Genomic DNA, 13,925 nt, shown 5'->3' with positions numbered 1-13,925 from the left:
CAGACAGACAGACAGACAGACAGACAGACAGACAGACAGACAGACAGATAGATAGATAGATAGATAGATAGATAGATAGATAGATAGATAGATAATCAGTGTGACATTCTTTTGTGCTCTGAGGCAGCTAGCTAAAATTACACCCATCCAACATCTACATGGGAAGGAGAAAGTTTTGTAGTTAGTACTAACTAGCATTATTGAAATCATAGCTCTGATCTAAAAGTGAGGAAGAATGTCCTGCTAGGAAAATTTTTCTATGTTATCTCCCACTGGCAAACCCAGAAGGGATTCCATGTTTGTATTTCATACTTATAATTGACATAATATACCCCCAAATAATAAGTTGTGTTGATAATGACACTGCTTTGAGTGATCAGATGTTCTTTTTTTTTTTTTTGGAGGGGGGAAGGCAGGGCAATTGGGGTTAAGTGACTTGCCTAAGGTCACACAGCTAGTAAGTGCTAAGTGTCTGAAGCCGGATTTGAACTCAGGTCCTCCTGACCCCAGGGCCGGTGTTCTATTCACTGTGCCACCTAGCTGCCCCGATCAGATCTTAATGGTAGTGTAACAGTGCCTAGAAACCCTTCTCATTCTTTACAGCTTAACTGAGTGTGGATGCACTGTATGGTACTGAATCTTAACAGAATTCCATAAGCCCATTTCTCTAGGGTCAACAGAGGTTTCTGTGGAGGATTCCCTTGCTCTTTACCACCCTACCCTCTTGTCTGGCTGTTGTATTTTCTAAGCACAATGTGTGAGACCGTGACCTGCAGCTCTGCTTGGATTGATGATCTTCATTGATCAGGCTCTGATGGAAGCCTAGCTTTGACAATTTCAAAAGAGAATTAAAAGCTGCAACTCCTTTTCTGATTAAAATTAAAATTGCAACACACCAACCACAAAAGATTCCTTTAGGGGTCAAGTTTACAGAAAAGGAATTAGGAACACAAAAATTTCCGGGGTTTGAGGTCATGCTGAAGAGACAACTGTATTTCTTTTTATAATCCTTTTGGGGGGAAAAAGATCGCTTTTTCAGACTTGCAAAAATATTAGCATTCCATTGAGGCAGTGCCTTATCTTGCTTGGGTGATTCAGGTCCATGTATAACAAACAAGAAGAAAGAGAAGGAGCTGGAGGAAGGAGGAGGAGGAGGTAGTTAATCATTGTAATGCACTTAGCACAGTTCCCGGCTTATAGTAAGTGATATATTGATGCATAGCTTCATTGGTCAGTCCCTGAAAGCAGCCCCTGTCAAAAACCAACTCTGCCAATTTCAAAGAGAGTTAAAAAAAATAAATAAATAAAACTGCAACTCTTCTAGGGTAGCCAGGGAAGAGGGACATCCGGGTATTTGGGACACACTGTGTATTTTAAATCTTTTTAGTTAAAACAATAAACCTTTGATGAATAAAAACAAAAACAAAAATGGTAGCTATATTATAATAGCTAACATTATTATAAACTTTACTATGTGCCAGACACTATACTAAATGCTTTATTATCTCATTTAGAGAAGCAAGACTATTAGACTTGATAAGCATATACAAGTCATTTAACTTCTCCAACCCTCAACTTCCTCATCTATAAAATGGAAATAATAATAATCTCGCAGTGCCTATGTCACTAGATAGGAAAGTACCTTTCAGTCATAAAGTGCTGTGTAAATGTTAGTTACGATGTGAATTGTGTGTGTGTGTGTGTGTGTGAAAGAGAGAGACAGAGAGAGACAGAGGGAGAGAGAGAGAGAGAATATTCCATTGGAACTCACTAACTTGTAAAAAGATAAAAAAAATTTTTAATGAGATTTTTGAACCCAGATCTTTTTGTTTTAGTTTAGTTTCTTTTTGGGGACATGGCTTGAGTTGACTTTGTTTCATCAGACCTAATTTAACCTTGAAACTGAATAGGTCTGCGCTGCTTCTCCATCCCTTTTCTTTTGTCGCCAATTAATTTATATTTTGTTAGACCATTTTCTAACCTTTGTTGTTTTGTAGTTCATACTTTCCTGTAGATTTTTTGTCTCCTTAAGAATTCTGTTGCAGGGCAGCCAGGTAGCACAGCGAGTAAGAGCACCGGCTCCAGTGTTGAGAAGATCTGGAGATCGAATCCCGGGCTCAGACACTTAGCACCCACCCAGAAACACCTGGCCGTGTAACCTTGAGCAAGTTACTTAACCCCAATTGCTTTAAAAAAAAATGAATTCTGTTGCTAACAAATTAACAATCACTTGCCTGGAGTGTAAACATGTAATAGTAGCTACTAGTAGTAGCTATTACTAGAAGTTATGGAGAACTGAATAAACATTGAAAATTCAGCCTGTGCTCTGGAAGTGGCCCTGGAGAATGAGTCAAATATCCAAAAATACCAAGAAGCGTATCTTGAAGTCAAGAAAGACCCTGGAGACCCTTGCAACGAATGAATTGTAACACTGTTCCTTCTCAAATTTAGCTGTATAACAGAGTAAGGCTATGGAACAATTTTCATCATTTCTAATTCCATAGACAGAAATTTTTCTCTTTTAAGAAGATTTCTCAAAAAAAAAATAAAACCAGTCCTTCAGTTAGCATATATGATTTATAAATCTGGGGTCAATTTATGCACGGCTTTGATTTGGACATTTTTTATTTCATTCTTTCACCTAGCAAATACTCTGAATGTTCACTAGGTCAAGTCTTAGTTGTGAGGAAAGGACATTTTATGATATTATATGACACAATAGTGTCTCAGAGGTTCATACCAATGGTTTTGATTTGTCTCTGCCAGTGGTCATTTTGCCAAAATTTGTTTTAGGAAAGTTTTTTTCCCCATCATGACTTCTTCATTTCAACTAAGATTCAATTGGAGGGATTAAAATTAAGATACAAGATATTCTTTTCCTGACCTACTATTTTCAGCCATACTTTCCTCTGGAAAATAATACCCTCCAGTGACTGTGTAGTCTGTGGCTTCTGGCTGATTGGGTATACTTGATGGATAGTCTCCAAGGGATTCTGGGAGAATTGACCTCAGCCAGCAAGGATGGATAGTATAGAAATGAGAGCAATTACACCTATTTTATTAACTTGACTCTGTTGTTAAAATAATTTTTAAGTGTGTTGAAAGATGCTTTGAAAATTGGGAACAGGCTACTCTCTGGATTGCTTTTCACTGTAGCAGGTGGAGAGCTGGAAGCCCAGAGGGCTGAAGAGATTTATCTTCCAGGTTGTGGCATAATTATGGAACATGCAATAGAATGCTGGATTCAATACTTTGAATTCCTGTCAGAATTTTGGCTTGTCTCCCATACCAGAGAGGCACTTTCAGCTCTTCCACAAGTTGAGATTTCATGAATTTTCTTTAGGTTAACACTGAGCAATCCATTCTTGGCCATTGTTTATTGTTTCATTTTTTTAACAGTTTCGTTGAGGCTCATTCTTTTCCTGTCTAATTTAAAACAAGATAGCCTTCATTTAATACTTTGGAAGATATAATGCTTTTCTCAGGGGCAGCTAGGTGGTGCAGTGGACGGAGTGCTGAACTTGGAATCAAGAAGACTCATCTTCATGAGTCCAAATCCAGACTCAGACATGGGGTGACCCTGGGCAAGTCACTTAACCCTGTTTGCCTCAGTTTCTCATCTGTAAAAAGAGCTGGAAAAGGAAATGGCAAAGTATTCCTGTGTCTTTGCCAAGAAAACTCCCAGTAGAGTCATGAAGAGTCTGAAACAACTGAACAATAACAAAATGCTTTTCTCACCTGATCTGTAAATAAATAATTTAAGGAAACTTTGGGTCTAAAGAGAATGGTTAAGACAGCTGTGGATTTGAATGTTACTAATGTGAGAAACACTGAGGAACTCTGAGGGGTGCTTCAAACAGGATGACTTTGCATCTAAGAGTTTTATGTTCAACACTGAAGTCATCTAGGTTGAAACCAAGCCTTGAAACATCCTCACTGTTTCAGAACTTCCACAAGAGCCAGTATTACTATGGCTTCGTTCTCAGTAGAGAATGGAAGGAATATGAATATGGAGATGAAGAGGGTAAATAGAAATGATCAATGTATGTTAAATATTTGGTCAAAATGTTTGGCTGAGGGGATATTTTTTTAATGCTTTTTAGGTTTAGCAATTAAGGAATTCACATGGTCTAAGTCAAATTTTCTTGTAAGCGAAGAAGTCCATTCTGTTATTAATTTAAAAAACACATGCTAAGAAGTTAAAATTGTATAATTATCTTAATACGAAGGAGCCTCTTTTCTGACTAAACATTGGATCCTGTTCTGTTGAATGTAGGGAATCTGGCCAGGCAAGCTTAAGGAAACTTAGCCTACGCAGGGGAATTTGTTAGATTTCTAAATAAAAGGTTTTGTTAAATGGGCTATGTTCAGCATGCTGTATGGCTATAAATGTGCAATGGTGTCTGATCTTTGGGTACATTTCTTAGGTAGAATTGTTTCTCACTTCAAACTGTAGATACAATCCTAAAAAGTTATATGTAAAAGGAATTTTTGCAAATCACAGTATTTGCCAAATGCATAAGGAGACCCCACTTTTAAAATAAATTCTCTGCGTGATTATTTTATAAAGTGTAGAGTCCTTCTTAAAGCTGGGCACACTTGTGATTTTTGAACAGGAAAAGATAAAATTTAATGACTATGTTTAAAAAATAATTTCCTTTGCCTTTAAAAATAATTGCAAAGAATGCAAAGTCTTAACATTTTAAATTGCTCTAGTTCCTAGAGCATGCTAATAGTTACAATGATCAATTGCAAACTATTTAACAGCAGACTGTCATACACTGAACATTAAATAAATCTCAAGTATGTGAACCATAGCCTAGAAACGTTATGTAAAACCACCTCAAGCATTATGTAAAACACCTATACTCTTGATTACTAGACATGCCATATTAAAATAACCAAACAGTCATGTGGGTGGACATGTATGTGTTCCTTCTCTAGTATGAGAAAAATTCTTCTATCATTCTTTTTTTTCTATTAGTATAGCAGATCTCATTGGGGCAGAGGATGCCACTTGTATATATAAAATCATCCATCCTGTATGAATGGAGATTATGGGAAGGCAGCTGGAAAAGCCAAATGGCCATAGCTCCAACATGTCAAATATACCAAAGTTACTACAGATGCCAAGTGACAAAATATTAATTTTTATTGTAGTAACCATTGATAGTGTTTGGCAAAGCTGATACAGAAATGAATTCGATTACAGTTATGACTCAAAAAGGCTTTCATAATATGAGATATTTTCACTGCATATAATTTTAGCTTTTTCCCATGTCACTGTGCTTTCTTTCAGCAGAAGAAAAAGGGCCAAGAAAAGCAGTACTTTTAGTGACTCCCTTTTCAGAATCAATTTTGCAGACAAAATGGGAAAGCCTCTCGTTTGTTCTTAGCACATATTCTGCAAAGTGCTTCCTTGTGCTTTTCCACATCTAGACATTTTTTTATTTCATTTCTATTTTTTTCTTAGGCATTTTCAACACCTGGGATGAGCAGCCTAGGGAAGTGGCCTTTGAGTTAGTGAAAAAGAAAATAGCCTGTGCACTTGTTTGAGTAGATTGGGAATATGGCTCTCATTCTACCTTCTTGTAAATGTTCAAATCTTTCCTATTGACCTAACTTCTGTCCCTTTTATGCATTCTGAGAACATGATTAATATACATACATCTTACTGTGTATTCACAAACACCCAACTCTAATGTACTATTTTGGAGAGCTATAGAACATGTGTTGAGAATTTTCAAATTTCTTTCTTCGTTTCCTCAGCCTTACTTTTGTGGTAGCAAAACGTGTGACTTGACACTTGGAGTAGGGAGCCCGATGTATGTGTTGACTAGGGATAGAGGGGAGGAGTGTCTGTGTAGTTCAGAGAGAGAAGAGCGCCTGGTGAGCAGCCCTAGTACAAGTGTAAGACTACTGTTCAGAATTTTTAGTCTGTGGTCACTACATTCTCCCTCATATTTCCTTAAAACAATAACTTGGGACATGGGAAAGAACAAGAAAGTCCATGAAGAGAATTAACAAATGACTGAGATGGTGCAATAGTCATTAGACTCTTGAGTCTGGAGGGATTGAATTAGTCCCACCCCTGGCCTTAACTAGTTTTATATTCCTTTTGTTGTCATTGAGTCATTTTTGGTTATGTCTGACTCTTTGTGACCCCATTTGGGACTTCCTTGTGAAAGATACTGAGTGGTTTGTCATTTCCCTTTTCAGCTCATTTTCCAGAAAAGGAAACTGAGTCAAACATGGTTAAGTCATTTGCCCCGGGTCACACAGCTAGTAAGTATCTGAGGCTGGACTTGAACTCAGGAAGATGAACCTTCCTGACTCCAAGCCCACCACTCTATCCACTGTGCCACTTGGCTGCCCTGTCTATACTCTTGACTAAATCACTTAACTTCCTTGGGCCTCAGTTTTTGGTATAAAGTTAGGGAGTTAGACTAGAGGATCTCTAAGGGCCCGGCTCTGACAGTATGTGATCCTATGACTTCCAAGGCATGAATGATGTCTTAGCAGTGTGGCTGCAATGCATATAAGTAATTCATCTGAGTTTAACTCCCTTTAGTACTTGTTAAGATTTGTGAATTGACTGGTGGAAGTATTCCTTGAACCAGAACAGATAACACACAACACCTCTATCCCTGTCTTACTTGAGTCTTCATGAGTTACTGGGTAGCCATATATCTAATGTTTTGTCTTTCTGGACCCATAATAGAAGCCTTTCCATAATGGGATGAATGTTCCAGAGTTGATGCTTCACTCCCATGGCTTTCAAGGACTCAGGGCCATGACTGGGACACTATGGAACATTCAAAGGATGATATCATTGGATTTCACTTTGAAGCACTCAAAGAAAACGTTGTAGGACTTTCAACATTGAATTGATATGAAATGAAGAGACTCTCCTAACTTCCTGACATAAACCTCTAGCTTTTTCCCAATATTTAGACAATGCTTAGCATGCAGGTCTCTTGACTCCTCGTACAGTGAGTGTTCTTGCCACTACACCAAGTTGGCAATCGATTTGATATCCTTGGGGAGATGAATGAGGACCAAGTGAAGTTGATGACTGCTGTCCCTTCTTGTGCATTGTTTTATGGGGAAGTTTGTAAGCAGGGGGCTTTCAGGGATTTGGAAATAGGAGGGGCGTGGGAAGGTTGACAACCTGCTAGGCCTAACAAGCCTTATCCACAGGCATAAAATGGAAATTAGGAATAGTACTTTTAAGAGCATAGTGACATTTGCTCTCTCTCTTTTTTGTTTTTTTTTTCTTTCTTGTGGTTTCTCCCATTCATTCTAACTCTTCTTTGCAAGATAACTAATGTGAAAATATGTTTAATAAGAATGCATATGTAGAGCCTTTATCAAATTGCATGCCATCTTGGGGAGAGGGGAGGTGAGGAAGGGGAGAAAATTTGAAACTCAAAAGCTCATGGAAATGAATGTTGAAAATGAAAATAAATTAATTTTTTTTAAAAGAGCAGAGTGACCACTTCTAAAGGTTAAATAATTAAAAACAAAACAAAATTCCTCTCAAATAGCAAGTGGTGGATAGTATGCTAAATTTACTGAAGAAAATATCTTAGGTTAATTTCTCTAATAGCAATATTAAAATGGCAGCTATTATAATTTTGGGGGAAGAAAAGAACAAGAGAGGCAGGAAAAAAAGAAAATGCCTGGTTTCTGAGTAAATACTGTTTGTGAAGAGCTTTTAGTTGTTTTTCAAGAAAGGGTCCTGTGCCACCATGCAAGTAGAGGGCTAAGAGTTTAAGGCAGACAGGACTTTGACTAATGGGAGAATACTTGATGGGTAGTACGTTGGAGGTCATTTTGTCTTGCATCAGATTTCTAGTTATTCCTCATTGTGTGCAGTGAATTTACAGGCTAGGTGGGGAAGCCTTGACTTCTAGATGGCTTGGACTGGTGTCATTGGCTATATCACTTCCGTCCCTAAAAATGCCTTCATATAGAACATGGAGAAGGGATGTACTGGAAGCAAAGACATAATTGAATCAATCTATAGAGGCCCTTATATGACTAGCTATATAATGTGATCATTTCATATCAGTCAACAAATGGTTATTAAGTGTTTACTATGTGCCAAACACTATATTAAGTACTGGGGATGCAAAGAAATGCAAAAACAGTTCCTACCTTTAGGAAACTGTCTAATGGGGGAGACAATTTTTAAACAACTATGTACAAACAGACAGACAAACTCTCTCTGCATGCACACACATGTGACACACTATATGTATTGTATACATATACACATACATATATACATGTGTGTATATTACGTGTATAATTATGTAACTCTGTGTGTGTGTGTGTGTGTATAGTTAGGCTGAAGAAAATGGGAGTAAAGGTCTTGGTGGTGGACATTGTTTCCTGAGAAGTTAGTTAAGTATCAGGTTTTTATTTGTTTGTTTTTTAGAAAAAGGGGTATCTTTCTTTGATGGGAACAGAACTAATGACTCCTACCAAAACAGAACAGTTTTCCTAGCCTTCCTAGGTATATTGAGAAGTCCAGGCTTTACTTGCTTTTTCTTGCCAAGTTTCAACAAAGAAGATGAAAAGGTCGTAATTGTGTGAAAAAGGAAATGTGTGTGTGTGTGTGTGTGTGTGTGTGTGTGTGTGTGCATGCGCTGTGGTAGGGAGGGCATCTTCCTTACGTCCTGTTCACCCACCTGTCCAAATTCATTCAAAACATCTAGTATGTCAAGGCAAAAACAAAAGCAAAACATCCGTCTGCTAAAATCTCTAGTATCATTAAAAAAAATTATTGTGGTGTTTTAAACAGGATAGAAACTTAAATTTTATTCAGAAAAGTCTTAATAGCCACAGGAACTCAAAAGACCTCTTAAGTAGTTGTGGTCATATAAAATTCTGACCATACTCAGAAAAAAACACTCAGATAGCAAGGTTCTTTTCAGTAAACAAAGGATGAAGTCTATTTGAGGGAGCTATTCTATACGCCATTAATACATAGGGATCTTTTGACCAATTTTTTGTAATAGCCCATTGTTTTCTCTCTGAGTGTTCATTCTTAGCTTGACAGTTACCTGGCAGATTTGGCTGATGAGTTTTCTATTTCAGTATTACATGCTTTCTTAGAGTTATTGTCATGTATTAGTCTACATGCACAATAAATTTGAATGCACTAATCAATAATTGTTTTCCTTGACATTTTTTGACAGTGCATTGCTATGATTAGCATCCTATCATGAAGGCAAAATGGAATCTATCAGTCTGTGAAAACAAGGTAAAGTGGCTGTCTCTTTCTATTTTCTTTAAGTGTATAAAACATGCATATTTACCTTGACCAGGGGGATTTTTCTGATGTGGAAATGCTGGTGATGATGCAGAATAAAAATAGCAAAGAGTGAATGAAAACAGATGACTTCAGAGAATTAACACTGTCTGCTAAGAAGCATTTGCCTTGTGTATTCATCTGGGGCATTACATTTCTCATTAACTGGACTTAATGGCATGCAGTGATCAGTGACAGTGAACAATCTAGAATAATTAAAGTAGGAATGTGATTTTTAAATAGCAATTTAACCTTTTCCCCATTTTCTATTGATTGTCCCATTTGGAGATTACACATGAAATACTGAGCATAAATGGAAAGACATATAAACACATATGTACAGATTTATATTCACACATATAAAAGGGTATGATAAGTGAAGTTGATACAGCTGAAGACAACAGCAGGGGAAAAATGTTCTCTCTTAGTAAAATCACAGTGTTAAAAATCTTGGCAGCTTTCTTGGTCCCGCTGTAGCTGTTGGTTTACATTTTGATAATTTACCAAAGAGTATATACTATTTAATTCCTGTTAGGGTTGTGCAATAAAACTCAGCAGCTCCAGTAAAATAGCTCAGATATGAAAATAAAGCACTTCCTCTAGGGACTAGCAGCTCAGTAACTCCCTCTGTTTGTCTGTGGGTATGAGCATGACCTGAAGGTTAGAAACTTTGGGAAGGAAGAAGAAAAATGGATCATGTCACAGAGCTAACAGGAAAGGAGATGCTTCACATTCCTGTTTCATTTGTAGTTTGGTTTTTCCTTCCTTAAAGAGGTGGTATTTGGCCTTGCATTGCCCTAGTATGGTAGGGAAAGCAGTCAGTGAACTTCTGATGCCCTCTTTGGGGTGTTTTCATTTCACCCCAGTAATATTAATAAGTAAGATTCATTGTTTTGCTTATTAGGCTGAAATTTTTCTGAGTACTAAGCAACTGTTGCCCAGTAACAGAGGAGGAAAAACTGCTGTCAGTTTCTGAAAGTCTCTGATACCCCCCCTTCCCCATTCAAAATGAATTGTCATCATAAAGATTTGGTTATCCAAAGTAGGGCATCATGGTACTGGAACCAGGGTACATTTGAGCTGCTGTTCATAATTTCTTTGCACTGGTCTTCAGGCTGCTAAATGGAGAACCTAGAGTAATTTTCCTCTTTTGTCTATATCTTTCAGAAGTTAGCCTAATGCAAGGACAAGAACTTTGTCTTTTATCCTTAGGGGAGATTGGGCTTAGTTCTATCATTGTCTAAATAAATCCCTAGGAGAATTAGGTTTCTTAAAATATATTCGTTGCTATACCTGGACTAACACCATTAGGTAAGGGGATGAAGAGATATGAGGACATGTGTGTTGAGCATCAGCAGAGTGATAGTCTTGTTATGATTTAATTGTCTTTCTAGGACATGGGCTAGGATTTCTGAAGGGCCTCAGAGAACCCCTAGTTCAACTCCTCCTATACCCAACCCCCCTCTGAATTTATAGGTGGGGAAACTGAGGCACTGATTTGTGACTTTCCAGAGGTTACATAATTAATATGAGAGTGGGGCCTTTGATGTAGGTCTCCTGATTCTAAGTTATATATTTTTCAATAACCACATGTTGATACTCTAGAGATTTGTGATTCTCATAGATGGTAGATAATGAGCTTTGTTGGCTAATGGAAATATGACTGTTTGGTGGTTTTTGTTTCCCAAACTGGCTTCACCAGTTAAATTCAGCTGGTATATGGGCAGTTAGGGTACTGAAACAATTTTAGGGAAGTGACAGCCTTAGCTCCTGCAGAGAGATGACTCCTTGCCCAGACACTTCTTGTTGTAGTTGTTCATTTGTTTCAGTCATGTCCAACTCCTCATAACCACATTTAGAGGTTTTGTTGGGTTTTTTTGGCAAAGAGACTGGAGTGATTTGCCATTTCCTTCTCCAGCTCATTTTACAGATGTGGAAACTGAGGTAAAAACAGTTAAGTAATTTGTCCAAGGTCACACAGCTACTATCTGAGGTCACATATGAACACAGGTCTTCCTGATTCCAGGCCTGATGCACTGTACCACCTAGCTGTTCAGTAAAGGCCAGACCCTGTGATCCCCTGGCACTGCTTTTTGTGATGCAGTGAAGAAGAAACTTAAGCTAACAGTTGAATATCCAGGTTTATCTACTGTGCATTTCTTTAAGAGGTTTAGAGCTCTTGGAATTGGTTTAAAAAAGCATCCCCTTAGGAAGAATTTCATTATTGATCTCCATTTCATTAATGATTTCTTGTTTGCAGATGCTGAAACAAGAATATTTAGATAGTAAATGACCATTATTGACTCCCATAAGTAGTTAATTCAGCTGTATAGTTTGAAATGTGTTCACATTGAAGGGTTTAAAAGATTGCAACTGAAGACTGCGAAGAAATACAGCTTTTTTTGTTGTTTACTTTTCATGGATGCTTCTCTTGGATGGGTGAACACCCATTTATATTTGACTATAGTCAGTCACCTTAATCCCCTAAACCTAGTGAAAAGGGGATTCAGAGAGGGTGAGAATTGGGCAGAATTGGACTGACAGGAATGAGTTCATACAGGCTCAAACTAGAAGACTAGTTTAAATCTCTCATTTTTCATATAAGGGAACTGAGGACCACAGAAGTCAAAATGACTTACATAAAGCCATATAGACAGGAAGTAAATAGCTGAGCTGAAATTTGAATTAGGTCTTTGGATTTCCAAATTGAGGGCATCCTCCAATATCGTGTGCTTCTGGGGCCACTCAGATTTTGTGTAGGTGCTTATATTTCCATGACTTCTGTATAAGATGATATGAGGCAGAACTAGGCTAGAAGCTGCTTTACTTATCCAATTTTGGTCTATAAATATTTTAAACTTTGATACTTGCCTTTACGTTTTCGAAAACAAACATACATTAGTGTGCCAAACCTCTATCTCAGTCAAATGGGTAAGAAAACTGAATGGGGAACCAAAAGTCCTGTATTCTGATCCCAGGTCTGACAATAACTAGCTATGTGATCTTTAGCAGTTGTATCCTTTCTGGAGGTTAGGGCTCAGTTTTCCCATCTGCAAAACAAGGGAGCTGGATTCAAAGATCTCTGAGATCCTAACACTTGATTTTTGTTGGGTGGTAGAGGGCAATCATATTATGCACAGAGTGAATGCCTGTAACTTGGAGCAATGGCTCCACTTGAATGATATTAGCAAATCGCGCTTAGCCTGCACTCCTGTATTAACTAGAATTTAGAGAACTGCTTCACAAAGGAATACGCACTCACATACGTCTTTACCCGTAAGGGGGAGTTATCCTTTTGTTCCTTAAAAAAAAAAATGAGTGAGTAAGCTAATTGTATAGGAATGTCTCAGAAATCTGTTCCTGTAAACACAGGATTTGTGAATCGAAATAGAGGAAGCAATGCTGATCAGCATAATCTTGTTGAAATCTGTTCGTGTAGTTCCCCCTAGACAGATACAATTGAGATGAAATAAAATCAGCCTCTTTCTCCTATTCCCTTTCCACTCTGAGTGCAGTAAAGTTTAATATGAGCAATTTTTTTTTGCTTTTCATATAGGATTAATATTTTTATTTTTTTCCATGAGTAGGGATGATTCAGAGAGGGAGAGTTGGGATTAATTGCTTCATCAACCATGCATATGAGTCATCTCTCAACTGTCTCATTAACCTAAGTGAAAAGAAAAAAAAGTTATTTGGTTCCTGGGGCAAGGTTGATCTTCAGCAGACTAGCATACTCTTTAGAAGGCCTTGTGGTCATATTTTCATTCATTCACTAAGGAAATGAACAGACTGCAAAACCTCATCACACAAATGTGTGTGAGTAGAGGCATAAATGGCAAATCTCACTTACCTCGGGACTGTAATGGCATGTCTGATGTCATAGGTGGGATGTTGACAGAAAAGAAAAGGTTTCTTTTTTCTGGAGGGTTAAAAATATAAAAGAAAAAATATGTTTGATGACTTTTCTTCACTGGATTCTTTTCTACCTACTTTTAATTTGATTAACTACGTAGGGGGTGGTTGGAGTAGAATGAAGAAAATATTACTTCACATCTCTCCTCAACACTCCTCTGAGTTTAGCTGAGTAATTTGCTAACCAATAGATGAAGAAGATCTATTCAATTGTTTTTTTTTCACCACACACACAATTTCCACTGAATCTTTTAAGTGTTCATTCTCTCTCAGATTTAAAGTAAGATGGAGACTCTCCACAGGCAGATATTACTATAGCTGAGGGGGTCCATCCACAATCTTTCATCACTATTCACAGTTCTGTCTTGGGGGTTGAAGGTGTGAGTGGTAGAATTTTTGTTTTTGATTTTGATTCTTAATTCAGGTCTGTGATTTAATATGGGTAGGGTGCTCCCAGGGTGAGTACTTTCTCCATTGATGACAACCAGCAAACTCCTCTGTAAGGTCTAGGTTTAGAGAGTTGCCCTGGGCATTACGAAGCTAACTGACTTGCCTATCCATGTTCACAAAGGTAGTGTGTGTATCAGAATTTGAACTAGAGTCCAGACTTCTTTCTACTAAGTCATGTTGCTTCTCTAGTAGCAGAAGATAGATAGATAGATAGATAGATAGATAGATAGATAGATAGATAGAT

At 37.7% G+C, this 13,925-nt stretch overlaps 1 protein-coding gene across 7 annotated transcripts in view; it reads left to right on the top strand.

The window, feature by feature from the left end:
- Positions 1 to 13,925, top strand: part of ATXN1 (ataxin 1) — a 530,883-nt gene that overhangs the window by 37,512 nt on the left and 479,446 nt on the right. For 6 of the 7 annotated variants that reach the window (XR_011169127.1, XM_069092453.1, XM_069092456.1 and 3 more), the window contains exon 2: positions 9,207 to 9,271. The exons of the other annotated variant lie outside the window; for it this stretch is intronic. The gene's annotated coding sequence lies outside the window, so the exon portion shown is untranslated. The remainder of the gene's footprint in view (positions 1 to 9,206; positions 9,272 to 13,925) is intronic. 7 annotated transcript variants of the gene reach the window in all.

Source organism: Petaurus breviceps, unplaced genomic scaffold, assembly GCF_028583685.1.
Source record: "Petaurus breviceps papuanus isolate PSGF00001 unplaced genomic scaffold, PetGlider_PUasm1.0 190, whole genome shotgun sequence".
Lineage (NCBI taxonomy): Eukaryota > Metazoa > Chordata > Mammalia > Diprotodontia > Petauridae > Petaurus > Petaurus breviceps.
The sequence above is the reverse complement of the archived record's forward strand: the minus strand, read 5'-3'. Positions and strand labels throughout refer to the sequence as shown.